The following is a 15619-nucleotide window of genomic DNA, read 5'->3' on the forward strand; positions in this document are numbered from 1 at the left end:
GAGTTGGTTAGTATCACTGAAACAGAATTATTAATTAAATAATCTATTAAAGCATAAGCAGCCCTTTTTTAGTTAGCTCACCAAAACCAATAACATCAGAATATTTTCCTGCTTTCCTACCAAAGTAAATGACTATTAGTTTATTAATATAACTATTAATAAGCTAGTAAATTAAATGTAAAAATGTGAATTAAGTTACTTAAAGTAATGCAAACAGTACAATACAGCAATAATGGGAATGGGATGTTAAGTAGAGGTAGTGTGGCCGAGCGGTCTAAGGCACTGGTTTAAGGCACCAGTCTCTTCGTGGGCATGGGTTCGAATCCCACCACTGCCAAGTTATTTTTGAGAAATTGATTTTTAATTGATGAATAGTTTGCTTTTTTCCCCGTTTTTCTACATTTTTGAGTGCTAAATTGTTTCTCTGAATACGAGTGTACTTCAGTGGTTGTTTTTTGGAAGTTAGTTGCTGTCACGATATAATATATTTTGGTACCGTCGGAATCGAACGCGTAACGGTGGAAGACAAAACGAAGCTAAGTTACTGTATTTAGTTATATTTCATTTTATTTAATTATATTTAGTACTTAAATGTTCTGATGTTTGTACTTTTTTTCCCTCTTATTTATTAATTGAATAATTATTAAAGATTACGCTACTCGGCAGTAAGGAATGATGGTGAATTCAGCAGCAGTCGCAAGTGGCGTAATGCCAAGTCCTCCGCCATTTAAGAACTCAATTATTAGCAATATCATAAGGGACTTTGTGGCATGCAGTACTTGTGGTATGTATGCGTCTCGTGAATTACATATGTGGCTTGTTAAAGAGAGTGGAGAGCGTATGTGCGCAAAATGCAGGCAGTTGGAGGAAATAAGTACATTAGATATATCGATATCCGACTTTGTTGCTCCAGGAACGGGGAATGAATGTAGGAAGACAAGTAGTGTGATAGGAGAGAATGAGAAAATAAGAGTTGATAGTGTGGAAGGTGTGAGTGACTGTGAAAGTTTAGGAGATGGTTTTGTTTGGAAGAGTGAATTTAGATTAAGAGTGACTGACCTGCAGAGGGAGATAGATGAGTTGAAAGAGGAGGTGGAATGTCTTGTGAATGAGAGCAGAAGTATGAAAGATAAGATTAGGAGAATGGAAGAGATAAATGCAAGGCGAATCAGAGTAGGAGAGATAGAGAATTTAGGGAGTATGAGTGAGAGATATGGGGGTGCTAGAAGAGGAGAGAATGGAAACAGTAGAAGAGAGGGAATGAGAGAGAGGAATGGGAATGCTAGCAGACGAGAGGATGGAAACAGTAGGAGAGATGGAATGAGAGAGAGAGAGAGATATGGAAGTGCTAGAAGAGGAGAGAATGGAAACGGTAGGAGAGATGGAATGAGAGAGAGGTATGGGAATGCTAGAAAACGAGAGGATGGAAACAGTAGTAGGAGAGACAGAATGAGAGAGGGATATGGAAGTGCTAGAAGTGGAGAAAATGGAAACAGTAGGAGAGAGGGAATGAGAGAGATGCATTGGAGTGCTAGAAGAGGAGAGAATGGAAACAGTAGAAAAGAGAGGTATGGGAATGAAAGAAGAGGAGAGAATGGAAACAATAGAAGTGAGGGAATGGTAAGAGGTATAATGTATGGCGACTCAATGATCTGTGGTGTTCAAGATAGGATGTGTGAGGAGTGTTTACCAGGAGGAACAATAGAAAGGGTGCCTATGGCAATTAAGAGAGGTGAAAGGGTGGATGAGATGATTGTGATGGTAGGAACAAATGACTTGAGTGGTAATGTAAGTCGGGCAGCGAGAGATATGAGATTTTTGCTTGAGACTGTACAGAAGAAGACAGAGAGAGGAAAAATAGTGTGCGTGTTGCCTAGGTATGATAATGATGAGCTGAGCAGAAGAGCGGTGATATTGAATGGCATAATAGCGAGAATGTGTGACAAGAGAGGACTGGTATATGTGGATGCTTGGAGTGCGTTTGAGGAAAGAGAGGAATTGTATGCGAGAGACCGTTTACATTTGAATGAGGAAGGACGTAGGCATCTGGAGAGATTGCTGTTCTGAACGAGTCAGTGTGTCCCAGGGAGGATGATAGCAGGGGTGGCCTCTTGTGGGAATGGATACTTGGGCGAAGGGAGACAATGTCAGGTAACACTGAGCCCAGGGGAGTTTAGAAGGGATAATGCTGGGTATAGAAACAGTGGCATTTATATGCTTCATACTAATGCCAGGAGTATCTGGAATAAGGGAGAGGAATTGGGTGGCGCAGATAGCATCAGCCTGGCCAAAAATTATTGCAATCACTGAGACGTGGTTGACAGAAGGGGATATATCAACAGGAATAGAAGTCGCTGGGTATAGCATTTTTTTTGTCAGGATAGGAGGGGAAAGCGTGGTAGTGGGGTACTGCTTATGATAAGTGATGACCTATGTCCTCTAAGAGTGGAGAATTTGGAAGGAAGTGAGACAAATGATTTTGAGAGCGTATGGTGTGAGGTAGAGGTAGGCAAGACAGGATATTTAGTGGGGTGTTGCTACAGACCCAGGAGCACAGAGGATGGGGACCAGGAGATGTTTAGACAGCTAAGTTTGGCAAGTGCAAGAAGAATGATTGTTATGGGAGATTTTAACTTCAGTAGTATGAATTGGAGAGAGGAAGATGCATGTAGCAATAGGGGAATGGAATTTCTAGAATTCTTGAGGGACAAATGTCTTAGGCAACATGTAACAGAGGGAAGAAGAGGTTCAAAAGTTTTGGATTTGGTTATAGCATCAGAAGAGTTGATAATAACTGAGTTGATGTCTCTCCAACCAGTTGGAGAAAGTGACCATATGGTGTTGCCTTGGAAAATGAATAGACATGCAGGAGTATTAAAGAGACAGGAACTTATGTGGAATTATAAGGCAGGTGATTATAATAGTCTTAGACATCAACTTCGGGAAGTTTCATGGAGGCAGGAATTGGAAGGCCGGGATATCACTAGTGCGTGGGAAATTATGAAAGAATATTTGTTATCAGCAATGGTAAGTTGTATACCACGAGTGAAGAAGAGGACGCAATTTGGAGTAAAGTGGATGACAAACAATATTAAACAGGAATTGCATGCGAAAAAGAGGCTATGGAAGAGATATAAGGAGACAGGTGAAGAGATGCATGAGGAATATAAGACACAGGCCAGAGTGTGACTAGTGTGGTAAGGAAAGCGAAACTGGAATATGAGAGGAGAATGGCCCTAAGATCCAAAGAAAATCCTAGGGAATTTTTTAGCTATGTGGCCAGTAGGAGGAGAAATGACTGTGGAAGAATGATATTGTGGGATAAAAATGGGAATAGAGTGACTGATGCAGAGGACATAGTGGAATTGTTCAATGAACACTTTATTGGAGTATTTCATCCTAGAGGAGTCAGTTTTAATGCTAGAGGGATAGGACTGGTTCGAGGTCTTGGAGGTACAGGAGGAGGAGGAGAGTGTGTTTCAGATCCTGAGTACTCTGGATGTCAGTAAAGCTGTGGGACTGGATGGTATTTCACACGAGTTTTGAGAGAATGTGCTCGGGAATTGACAGTGCCTTTAACGTGGCTTTTCAATGAAAGTCTGGCTTTGGCAAAGGTGCCCAGGGAATGGAGGGAAGGTAAGATAGTGCCATTGCATAAGGGTGGTAACAGACTGGAAGTGTCTAATTATAGGCCAGTCTGTGTGTCATCAGTAGTTGTTAAGATCTTGGAGAAAGTAGTGAGGGACCGTATACAGCATTGGGCAGATGAGGGTAATGTTATCTGTGAGAATCTACATGGATTTTTGAAAGGACGCTCTTGTTTTAGCAATATGCTAGCCTTTTATAATAAAGTTTCAAGAGCATTAGATGAGGGAAAGGCATATACTGCAATTTTTTTAGACTTGGCGAAGGCATTTGACAGGGTGCCACATGATAAGCTGATATTTAAGTTGCAGCAGATGGGTCTGGATGTCAGATTGGTCAACTGGATTCAGGATTGGCTGTCTGATAGGTATCAGAGAGTTGTGTATGGTGGAGCAGTTTCCAGGAGGCAGAGGGTTACAAGTGGGGTCCGACAGGGCTCAGTACTAGGACCTATATTGTTTAACCTTTATATCAATGATATAGCCAGTGTATTACAGGGGGATATTCAGTTGTTTGCGGATGATGTGAAGCTGGGAAGGATTATTAGTAATAGTGCAGATGTGGTAGCCCTGCAAGAGGATTTAAATAAGCTAGATAGATGGGCAAATGAATGGGGGTGTCAGTTTAATTCAGCAAAATGTAAGGTCTTGAGGTTTGGGAAACATCGATGGGATGCTGTATACTCTATTGGAGGAGCTATACTGGAGGAAGTAGGGGAGACAAGAGATCTGGGGTTGATGATTGATAGAAACCTGAAGTTTAGGGGACATATTGTAAAGGTGGTGAAGGTAACACAGAGGATTGCTGCTATTATGAGAAGGACACTGACCTGCAGAGATAAGAGGGTTATCATTCCGTTGTATAAGTCTCTGATCAGACCACACTTGGACTATTGTTCTCAGATTTGGTCCCCAGGATTTGAAGGGGATTAATTAACTGTGGAAAGGATACAAACACGGATGACAAAGATTGTTTCAGGACTGTACAAGGATAGTTATGAGGATCGGCTGAGAGAATGTGGACTGCAGAGTTTGGTGGATAGAAGAAGGAGAGGTGATATGATTGAGACTTTTAAACTGTTGAGAGGTGGTTACAGGGTTGACACTGGGGAGTTCTTTCGCTTGGTTGTACAGCGGGAAGGAGTGATGACAAGAGGCCATCCCTGGAAGTTACGAAAGGAAACTGTGAGCAAGAGGGTAAGGAGTGGTTTCTTTGTGTGGAGGGTGGTTGAGCCGTGGAATGCATTGCCTGATGGAGTGGTGGGAGCGAGAACGGTCAGTGAGTTTAAAGAGTGGTATGATAGACTTTGTGTTTCTCAGGGGGGGGACCTCCCCTCGATTAGTCTTGACAGACTTTATGTCTTAGGAAGGACCTCCCTCGATTAGTCTTTTAACTCCTTGGAGGCCTGAATAATAATAATAATAATAATATCATTTCTATCTGTATTGTACTGTTAATATCAGGTTTATCAATATATGGCATTATTCCATACATAACACCATACATGTCAGCTCAGTGAACTAGTCATGTGATTTCAGGAATTTCAAATGCACTTTTGTAATTTTGTCCAGCCTAAAGAAGTTTCTGGACTATCTGTCACTGAAAATCGGTGGTGTACCTGTTTATGACCTCTTCTATCTGATTAACTGAATTCTTTGGTGTACCATGTGAAAGTTTTGTTATTCAGAAAATTGTACAGTATCAGAATTTACTGAACTTATGCTATTAATTATATTTTTTGTTAAGTAAATGCTTCTTTTATTTCTTTAAATACTTCTTGGCATTGTTGATTGGCATTCACAAGATTATTCAGAAGAAGTAGAATGTAGTTACAGTTGACTATTGATGTGAGTTAGCTGATCTCATATATAGCAGTGTTTTTCCTCATGAAAACTTAGGTTTTTCATCCCAGAAAACGGGTAGATTAGTCAGATCCCCCCCCCCCCCCACACACACACAGTTAATAAAAATACTATGTAGCAGCTGGTGGATGGCATAACAATGACTATAGATTGTGTTGTGTTGAATGGTCTTCTTTGATGAGATCTTGGATTCTCTGAAAGTATCATGTAATAATAATAATAATATGAAGTAGAACAATAAATGAAGGGGACATTTTAATATGTGATTGTGCTTCCAGGTACATCTTATGATTCTTACAGAATTCTTAAAAACTGCATGTGTCACATGTTAAATAAGTGCATGTCTGAGATAATTAAGCTTTTTGGTTGCAGCGGTCAGAGATTGTGACATTTCTATATAATGATGCTGTACTGTTTGTTTAATATCATCTTAAGTGGTTGTTGATTTCATTGTATGCATGTCCTTTAGGTTTGCAATACTACCTGGGTGGAATTTGCATATAATCTCATCTTCTCTTAACCTGTTAGACTCAATGACCTGTCACAGCCAGTTAACCCTGTCTATGTAGTCTGTTGTGACTGTCATTTCCATGTATTCTCTTGTCCAGTTAGGTTGTTCTGTGTGATGAACAAGCCTGCTATATCAGACCAGCTAACTTACCTTCGGTTGAGGAAAATGAATAAATTTTCCTCACATCCTAGATGGGATATGAAACCAGGTCTTTCCAACCAGTTTATTTAATTCTGTATGTTATTAGTATGAAACAAGTGCTATATTATAGAGAATGCAGTTACCAAGCTTGCTCACTATTAGTTTAATAGTGAGCAAGTTTTTTGCAAGTGAGCAAATTAGTTTATTATTATTATTATTATGCAGGCCTCCATGGAGTCGAAAGACTCATCGTGGGAGGTCGTTTTTAGGAAACACAAAGTTTATCATACCACTTCTTATCATATCATATCATACCTCGAACCCATTGACTGTTCTACTCTTAACACTCTCTCAGGCAGTGCATTCCACGGTTCAACCACCCTCCATGCAAAGAAACCACTCCTCACCCTCTTGCTCACAGCCTATTTTCGTAACTTCCAGGGATGACCCCTTGTCATCACTCCTTCCCTCTGTTCGACCCAATGTCTACCCTGTAACTGCCTCTCAACAGTTTAAAAGTCTCAATCATATTGCCTCTCCTTCTTCTACCCACCAAATTCTGCAGTCCACATTCTCTCAGTCGAGCCTCGTAACTGACATTGTACAGTCCTGAAACCATGTTTGTTATCTCCCTCTGTACCCTTTCCATAGTTAATTTATCTCCTTCAAATCCTGGGGACCAAACCTGAGAACAATAGTCTAAGTGTGATCTGATCAGGGTCTTATACAATGGAATGATAATGCTTTTATCTCTGCAGGTCAGCGACATTCTCAGTATTGCAGCAATCCTCTGGGTTATCTTCACCACTTTTGCAACATGCTCCCTGAATTTCAGTTTTCTACTAATCATCACCCACCAGATCTCTTGTCTCCCACTACTTCCTCCAGTATAGCACCTCCAATCGAGTATGCATCTTCCCATTGATGGTTCCCAAACTTCAAAACTTTACATTTTGCTGCATTAATCCGACACACCATTCATTCACCCATCTGTCTAGTTTATTCAAATCCTCTGCAGGGCCGCCACATCTGCACTATTACTGATAACCCTTCCCAGCTTCACATCATCCACAAACAACAGAATATCCCCTTGCAGTCCATTGACAATGTCATTGATATAAAGGATGAACAGTACAGGTTCCAGTACTGAGCCCTGTGGAACATCACTTGCTTCTGCCTCATTGATATTGCTCCACCATACACAACTCTCTAATACCTATCAGATAGCCAATCTTGAATCCAGTTGACTAACCCGCCATCTAAACCCATGTGATGCAACTTAAATATCAGCTTATCATGTGGCACCCTGTCAAATGCCTTTGCAAAATCTAAAAAAATGGCAGTACATGCCTCTCTCTCATCAAATGCTTTTGTCACTTTATTATAAAAGGCAATCATATTACTAAAGCAAGAGCACCTTTAACAAATCCATGTTGACTCTCACAGATAACATTATCATCATCTGCACAATGCTGTATATGGTCCTTTAATACTTTCTCCAAGATCTTACTAACTACTGATGACACACAAACTGGCCTATGATTTGACACTTCCAGTCTTACCACCCTTGTGCAGCGGCACTATCTTACCTTCCTTCCATTCCTTGGGTATACCTTTCCCACAGCCAGACTTTTATTGAATAAGCCAGGTCAACGGAGCTGTCATTTCTTTAGCACATTCTCTCAAAATCCATGGTGAAATACCACCCAGTCCCACAGCTTTTCTGGTATCCAGAGTACTCAGTATTTGGAACACATTCTCCTCTTGCACCTCTAATATCTGAACCTGCCCTATCCATCTAGTGTTAAAACCTTCTTCTCCAGGATGAAATACTCCAATAAAGTGCTCATTGAACAACTCCACTATGTCCTCTGCATCAGTCACTCTATTCCCATTTTTATCCCACAATGTCATTCTTCCACAATCATTTCTCCTCCTATTGGCCACATAGCTAAAAAATTCCGTAGGATTTTCTTTGGATCTTAGTGCCAATCTCTTCTCATATTCCAGTTTTGCCTTCTCACCATACTGGTGACTCTCCTGGCCTGCATCTTATATTCTTTGTGTATCTTCCCTCCACCTCTCTCCTTATATCTCTTCCATAATCTCTTTTTGAACTGCAGTTCTTTTTTGATATTGTTTGTCATCCACTTTATGCCAAATTGTGTCCGCTTCTTCACTCGTGGAATGCAGCTTACTATTGCTGCTAACAAATATCCTTTTACAATTTCCCAAGCACTAATGATATCCTGGCCTTCCAATTCTGCCCTCAATGGAACTGCCCCTAGTTGATACCTAAGACTATTATAATCACCTGCCTTATAATTCCATGTATGTTCCCTTTACTTTGATATACACCTGCATGTCTGTTCATCTTCCAAGTCGAAACCACATGGTCACTCACTCCAACTGGTGGGAGAGATGTCATCTCAGTTATTATCAACTCTTCTGATGCTATGACCAAATCCAAAACTCTTGAACCTCTTGTTCCCTCTATTACATGTTGTCTAAGACATTTGTCCCTCAAGAATTCTAAAAATTTCATCTCCTTATTACTACATGCATTTTCCTCTTCCCAGCTTATACTGCTGTAGTCGAAATCTCCCATAACAATCATTCTTCTTGCACTTGCCAAGCTCAACTGCCTAAACATCTCCTGCTCCCCACCCTCTCTGCTCCCTAGTTTTTAAGCAACCCCCCCACTAAATATCCTGTCTTAGTCTCTTCTACCTCACACCACCATCATCATCATCATCATCAAATTCCTGCCATGTACCCTCAAGGGGGTGTACAGGATATGATAGTACTACATGAAAAATTTACATAAAATTTACATGAAAAATTTCAAACCATTAGTGTCACTGCCTTTGGAAGGCAGTGACACTAATGGTTTGAAAGCCTCCACTATTAGAGGACATAAGTCATCTCTTATCATAAGCAGTACTCCACCACCACGTTTTCCTTTCCTATTCTGAAAAATGCTGTACCCTGACACTTCAATTCCTGCTATTATATCATCCTCCGTTAACCACATCTCAGAGATACCAATAATCTTTGGCCAGACTGATGCTATCAGCATCACCAATTCATCTCCTTTATTTTGGATACTCCTGGCATTAGTATAGAGCATTAAAATGTCACTGCTTCTTTACTTATCATTGTCCCCTCTCGACCACACTGGACTCAGTGTTACCTGATGTCATTCCCCTTCCCTCAAGCACCCATGCCTTCATCCTGACTCATTCAAATGCAAGTGGTCTCTCGCATACAGTTCCCCTCTGTCCTCAAACGACCTCCAAACCTCCATGTATTCCAATCCTCTCTTCTGACACATTCTGGCTATTATGTTATTCAATATTCTGCTCTTCTGCTCAACTCATCACTATCATACCTGGGCAACACACACACACAATCTTTCCTCTCTGTGTTTTCTTTTGCACAACCTCAGTTTAATAGCTATTAGTTTATTAAAAGCTTAAGCACCCTATTTATAAGGATATTCTATAGCAAGCCTTTCATTATAAGAAGCTTTTCCTTTGCTTCTTATAGGTAAGATGTAGCAAAGTATTCACTATTTCAGTTATATAGATTTATGTGTGTGCATGTGCATGCATTAATAATGCATCCTACATTACTTTTGGTACATTACTTTAGTCCAACTCATACTAAAAATTAAAAAACGTTTATCTTTAATATTCTATATTTGAAATGCTAGGAAATGTAACTCTTAAAATATTAGAATTTTTTATGAAATTTTTAACTTTTATTTTTATCATAAAATGCTTTAAAATGAAATTTTAAAGAAATATGTAATTATTATTTAAAATTATATCCAAAATTATATCCTACTTATTATATTTAAAAATAATAAATAGAAACTGCAGTAGCAGTTTTAATTTCTAGATGAATTTTGATGCCTGCCATCCAGGTTATTAGAGGTTATGAAGTAAAAAGAGTAGATGTTTGATTTCTAGAGTAGGATTTTCAGATTACTTTATCTTTAGCCGTGTCCATTGTACTAAATGTGTATAATTATACAACCACTTTCTTGGGAGCGAATTTGAAAACAAGCCAGAGGTAATAATCACTATACATTTCATCATCATCATCATCAAATTCCTGCCATGTACCCTCAAGGGGGTGTACAGGATATGACAGTACTACATGAAAAAATTACATCATTACTAACTTCCTATCTACAATTTTCCTCCAAATCAGTCTGTTACTTGTCAAGACTCCAACATTATCAGATCTTATATTTCTATCGTCTAAGGCACTTTGTACCGTATCAATCCACCTATATCTTGGTCTTCCTCTGGGTCGTTTTCCTGCCAACCTGGCAGAGAACACTTGTTTTGCTAATCTTTCCTCTCCCATTCTATTTAAGTGACCATACCATCTGAGATTAGCTCTGCTAACGCATTCCTGGATGCTGACAATGTCAAGTTCTTTCCTAATATCCTCATTTTTAATATGATATTGCCATTGATGCCATCTGTTCACGCCTCTAATCTTTCTCAGGACTCTCATATCTGCGGTCTCTAGTATTTGGTCAAGTGTTTTACTTCTGACCCAGCTCTCAGATCCATAAGTTAAAATTGGTTTGAACACAGTCTTGTATACAGCTAATTTAGTGTTCTGACTAATTTCTTTCTTATTCCATATGAATTTATTCAATTGACTTCCCACGATACCAGCTTTGCTGATTCTGTTGTCTATTTCTATATTTAGTTTACCATCTTCAGTAAAAATTGTGCCTAAGTAGTTGAAATGTTTTACTTGTTCCACAGGTTCTCCATTCACAACACAGTTGACATTTTCAATGATTCTGCCTATTTTCATTGTCTTTGTCTTTTTATTGCTGACCTTCATACCATATCTATTACAACAGCTATTCAATTTAGTCAGTGAATCTTGCAGACTTGTAGCGGATTTATTTAGAAGTATAACATCATCCACATAAAGCAAAGAGCTGACATTAACATCTCCAATTTTGATATCAGGTTTAATACCACATTCCTTCATAATGTGATCCATATAGATAATGAATAACAGAGGGGATAATGTACATCCTTGTCTCACACCAGATTTAACATTAAACCATCTTCCTGTACTTCCTTCAATTCTAACTGCTGACTCACAACTCAAATAAAGACTAAGTATTGCTTGATATAATGCCCCATTGACACCATATAACTGCAGCGTATTGAATAGCTTCTCTCTTGGCACCTTGTCATATGCCTTTTCCAAATCGACAAAACTTAAATACAGATCTTTGTTATATTCCCATGCTTTCTCGACTATTTGTCGTAAAGTGAAGATCTGATCCTGGCAGCCTCTATTTGGCCTGAATCCAGCTTGTTCTTCACCAAGCTTTTCTTCCACAATTCTTCTCAACCGTTTCTCAAGTATACTTGCATAGATCTTGCCAGGAACACTCAGTAGGGAAATACCTCTGTAATTCTCACATTCAGTTTTATTTCCCTTTTTATATATGGGTACTATGAGAACTCTACTCCAATCATTGGGAATTCGTCCCTCTGTCCAGGCTTTCTGAACTATGCAGTGCAGCCACTGTAAGACTCTTATACCACCATACTTCAGCATTTCTGGTCAAATATCATCTACTCCTGCTGCCTTTCCACATTTCAAGCCTTTGATGGCTTTTTCTACTTCAAGTATGGATATGTATTCCTGACTGCATGCCTGGTCAGTGTTTTTTATCACTGTGCTGTCATCACTGCTTGTTTCATTTAGCAGTTTTTCAAAGTAATTACTCCATACTTCAAGGATATCTTTTTCTCCTGTTTTCATTTCACCTTTATCATCTCTAATTCCTTTTACAGCACTCTTTCCTCCATTCCTAAGCTTCTTCAACAACCTTCAGAATATTTTGCCACCTTCTTGATATTTATTTTCTATGTTCTTGCCAAAGTCCTCCCATGACTTTTGTTTAGCTAGTTTTACACACTGTTTAGCTTTCTTACATTTGTCTCTGTATTCTCTAAGAGTAAAAGCTGACTTATTTGCCAGGAACTTTTGATATGCTTTCTTCTTTTCCTTCACTGCCTCTTTAACTTCCTGTGTCCACCAGGGAGTTCTGATTTTTTTTATCTTTGCACACAACCTCACCACATGCCTCTCTGGCAGAATCAATCAATGTTTCCTTCAGAGTTTGCCACTGAATCTCCAAGGTTTGATTCCTGTTCTCAAACTCTTTCATTTTCTTTTCAATAATATTTCTGTATTTTAGTCTACAGTTTACATCTGAGAGCTGCTCAACTTTTATTCGCTTTAAAACTTTCTTACATGTTATTCTTTTCAATATGAAATTCAGTTTTATCCTGCTCAAGACTAAATAGTGATCACTTCCAATTTCAAATCCTCTGTACACTCTGGTGTCCTGCACCAGGGAGAAAACATCACTATCAACAATAACATAGTCAATGAGACTTTTCTTATTCCTAGCCTCTTCTCTCCATGTGAATTTGTGCACATTTTTATGTTGGAACATGGTGTTAGTAATAACCAGTCCATGTCCTGAGCAGAAATCCAACAGATATTTGCCATTATTATTAGCTTTGCTCTTTTCTCCAAATTTTCCCAAAATATTTTTGTATGTCTCACAATCATTTCCTACTCTACTATTTAGATCCCCAACAAGGACCAACTTTTCCTTTTTCATTGTGTCAGTTGCTTTTTCTAAAGCCTCAAAAAATTCCTCCACTTCTACCTTAGTAGAACCTTCTGTGGGACCATAGGCACAAATAAGTCTCATTGTCCAGTTCCCCATTCTCATATTTGCCCACATTACTCTGCTTGAGACTGACTGCCATTCAAGAAGATTAGCCTCGTATTTTGTGTTGAATACTATGGCTACTCCTTCTTTTCCTTGATTGTTATTGCCTGAATATAACAGTTTGTATTTATTGCTCAGAAAGATCTCACCAGTTTTGGTCTTTTTTGTTTCAGTCACCCCTATTATGTCGATCTGGTACTTATCTAATTCCTCAGCTAGCTCTATTTCTTTGCCATTCAGGCTTCTTACGTTGATAGTACCGATCTTTAACTCTGGTGATGTTGAGTTGGGGTTTGTTTTCAGATTTGTTCCAGTAGCTGACTTTTCGCTGTTCGCCCTGGTTCCCTGGCGAAAACAACTGGGGCCTTGTTTAACCGGGCGACGCCCCAGCCGGCATGAAATTTTGTCATGTTGTACCATCATTTTTTATTTTGGTTTAACCAATAAGAATACAATTTGGTCGGCTAAATCCCAAATTGCCAGCCCATCCTCATTCGTTCAGTATCAAAGTAGATACCCAACAGGGTGCACCACGAGAAGGTGAGGATTGGACATTAGGTCAGAAGCCCTGGTCGGTTCTCCGCATTCCTTTAAATGCTATGTGGAGGTCTCCTCTCAGTTATACAGCTTTGACCCTTAAGCACCCCTTTCATTATCTATTAAAGCATAGGCAGCCCGTTTTTTAGCTAGTTCACCAAAACCACAAAAACAACGGAACATTTTCCAGCCTTCCTACCAAAGTAACTATTAGTTTATTAATATAACTATAAATAAGCTAGTAGGCAGTTTATTTTATTTTAAATTAAAGTTATACTTACACATTTCATTAGTAGTCTTTTCATAAGTCTCCATGATGAATGCTGATTGTCATACAGCAGTAAACAATTTTGTTTTTCTTTTTTCAGATTAGTCTGTTATCTGTCGGGTTTCCAATATTTTATTTTGAATGTATAAGCAAAACTAAACTAAGATGGTATGATCACTTAAACAGAATGGGAAAGAAAAAGTTAACAGCAGTGATGACTGATGGAAAAAGTCACAATAATTAAAACAATCATGTCAGCCAAATAATGACCTGGCTGATATAATTGTTATAATTATTGAAAGTGTAAAATCTTTCTAAAATTCAAGCAATCTCGAAATAGTAGCAATAATGATACTACTGATAAAAGTAATAACAATGAAGTAGGTGACTGCTTCTAAACTCTAACCAGTTTACTGTTTACTCAGTATTTAGGATAACTTTTTAAGTAGGTAAAAATTTTACAGTGGTACAGTGTATAATTCAAAAGGCTGGTTCAGAAGATTAAATTTTAAAGCACTGAAATACAGCTCCCATTGTACCCCGATATAATAAAGAAGGAGAGGGGGAAGCTGAAATATCCAAGCATACTTGAGAAGAAGTAAGGAAAAGGCTAAACTGAGGAGCAACCTGGTGAGAAAAAAAAATGGGTTCAGGAGAAACAGAGGAGAGAATCAGGGCTAACTCTTGACTTAGCACACTTTTTTACATATTACTCTGTTAACAGCATCCATTTGAATGTGGCTGGTATTCTGACAGAATCCCAACCTCTAGAGCGACATTCCTTCCAAAGAAATATCAGCACTTAAAAAGTTGTACACAAACAAAAAAAAATTGAGACCAAAGAATAAGAAAGTGTAACTGTTATTATGGACGAAACTGATTATAACAGAAAAATAAGTAATATCCATAAGGATTTCTGTACTTATCAGATTATAGATTGGGATGCTACCAGATCTCAAAAGAAAAAAAAATTACAACATGGCCAAAAGAATTACCAAAAAGCTAAAACCTTATCATGTCAAACCACTCCATTTATATGGTGGACCCCAAAATTCACAATCCTAATAACCTCCTTCATCCTATAGTTGAGCGACATCTCCTCCTAGTAATTGCCAAAACACTTATCCTAATACATCTCCCCCCCCTGCCCTCACAGGCAACTGTCCTTAATTTATTAAAAATTCTCTTCACTTTCAAATGTTAATGAAAAATCTAATTCTGACATTATATTCAGCATTGATATTACTTCACTGTTCACTAATGTACTCATTAGTGCACAGTGAAGCCACATTTCCTCTCTGACATAATTGAATTCTTCTTATTCACAATGAGTTAGTTACGAGGGTGGTCTGAAAAGTTCTTGGCCTCAACCATAGATGGCAACACTATCGGCAAGATATTTTTTTCTAAGTTGCTGTTGCTACATCTGTCATAAGCATCCATGTGAAATTCCAAGTCATTCTATCAAGTAGTTTGTTTTATACAGCTGTCTGAAGCAAAAGTGTTTTCTGGGAGTACGCAACGGTATGCAGTACCGGCACCGTTTTTCTTAAGTTTTTAAAAATTTGCGATTTATTGACAGCAAAATGTATTATAAATATTCCGGTAGATGGTACTGTGTTCACGAATTGAATTTTCAGATTTGATTACTCATAAATTGTTACCCTGCTTTCCTGTTTCATAGGTTGGTATGCAAAGGAAACAGGAAGATGTGATCACTTCTGATTGCTTCCAATATCAGTTTGTCAGTTCTATATTCACTCTGCAATATGCAGGTGTTCAAATGAGTTTTGAATTAATCTAAGTTAATTCAGTGCAATCATTGTTCAAAATGATTGAACAATAAAATAAGTAGT

The 15619-nt window shown here is 38.5% G+C and overlaps 1 protein-coding gene and 1 non-coding gene across 4 annotated transcripts in view; both read left to right on the forward strand.

The window, feature by feature from the left end:
* Window positions 1-15619, forward strand: part of LOC150101351 (methionine synthase-like) — an 815136-nt gene that overhangs the window by 504333 nt on the left and 295184 nt on the right. The gene's annotated exons all lie outside the window — the stretch shown is intronic.
* TRNAL-AAG (transfer RNA leucine (anticodon AAG)) lies at window positions 256-337 on the forward strand. The gene has a single exon. It is a non-coding gene; the product is annotated as a tRNA-Leu (tRNA).

This window comes from Typopeltis vanoorti, chromosome 11, assembly GCF_054136105.1.
Source record: "Typopeltis vanoorti isolate ZY-2024b chromosome 11, IOZ_Tvanoo_1.0, whole genome shotgun sequence".
Lineage (NCBI taxonomy): Eukaryota > Metazoa > Arthropoda > Arachnida > Uropygi > Thelyphonidae > Typopeltis > Typopeltis vanoorti.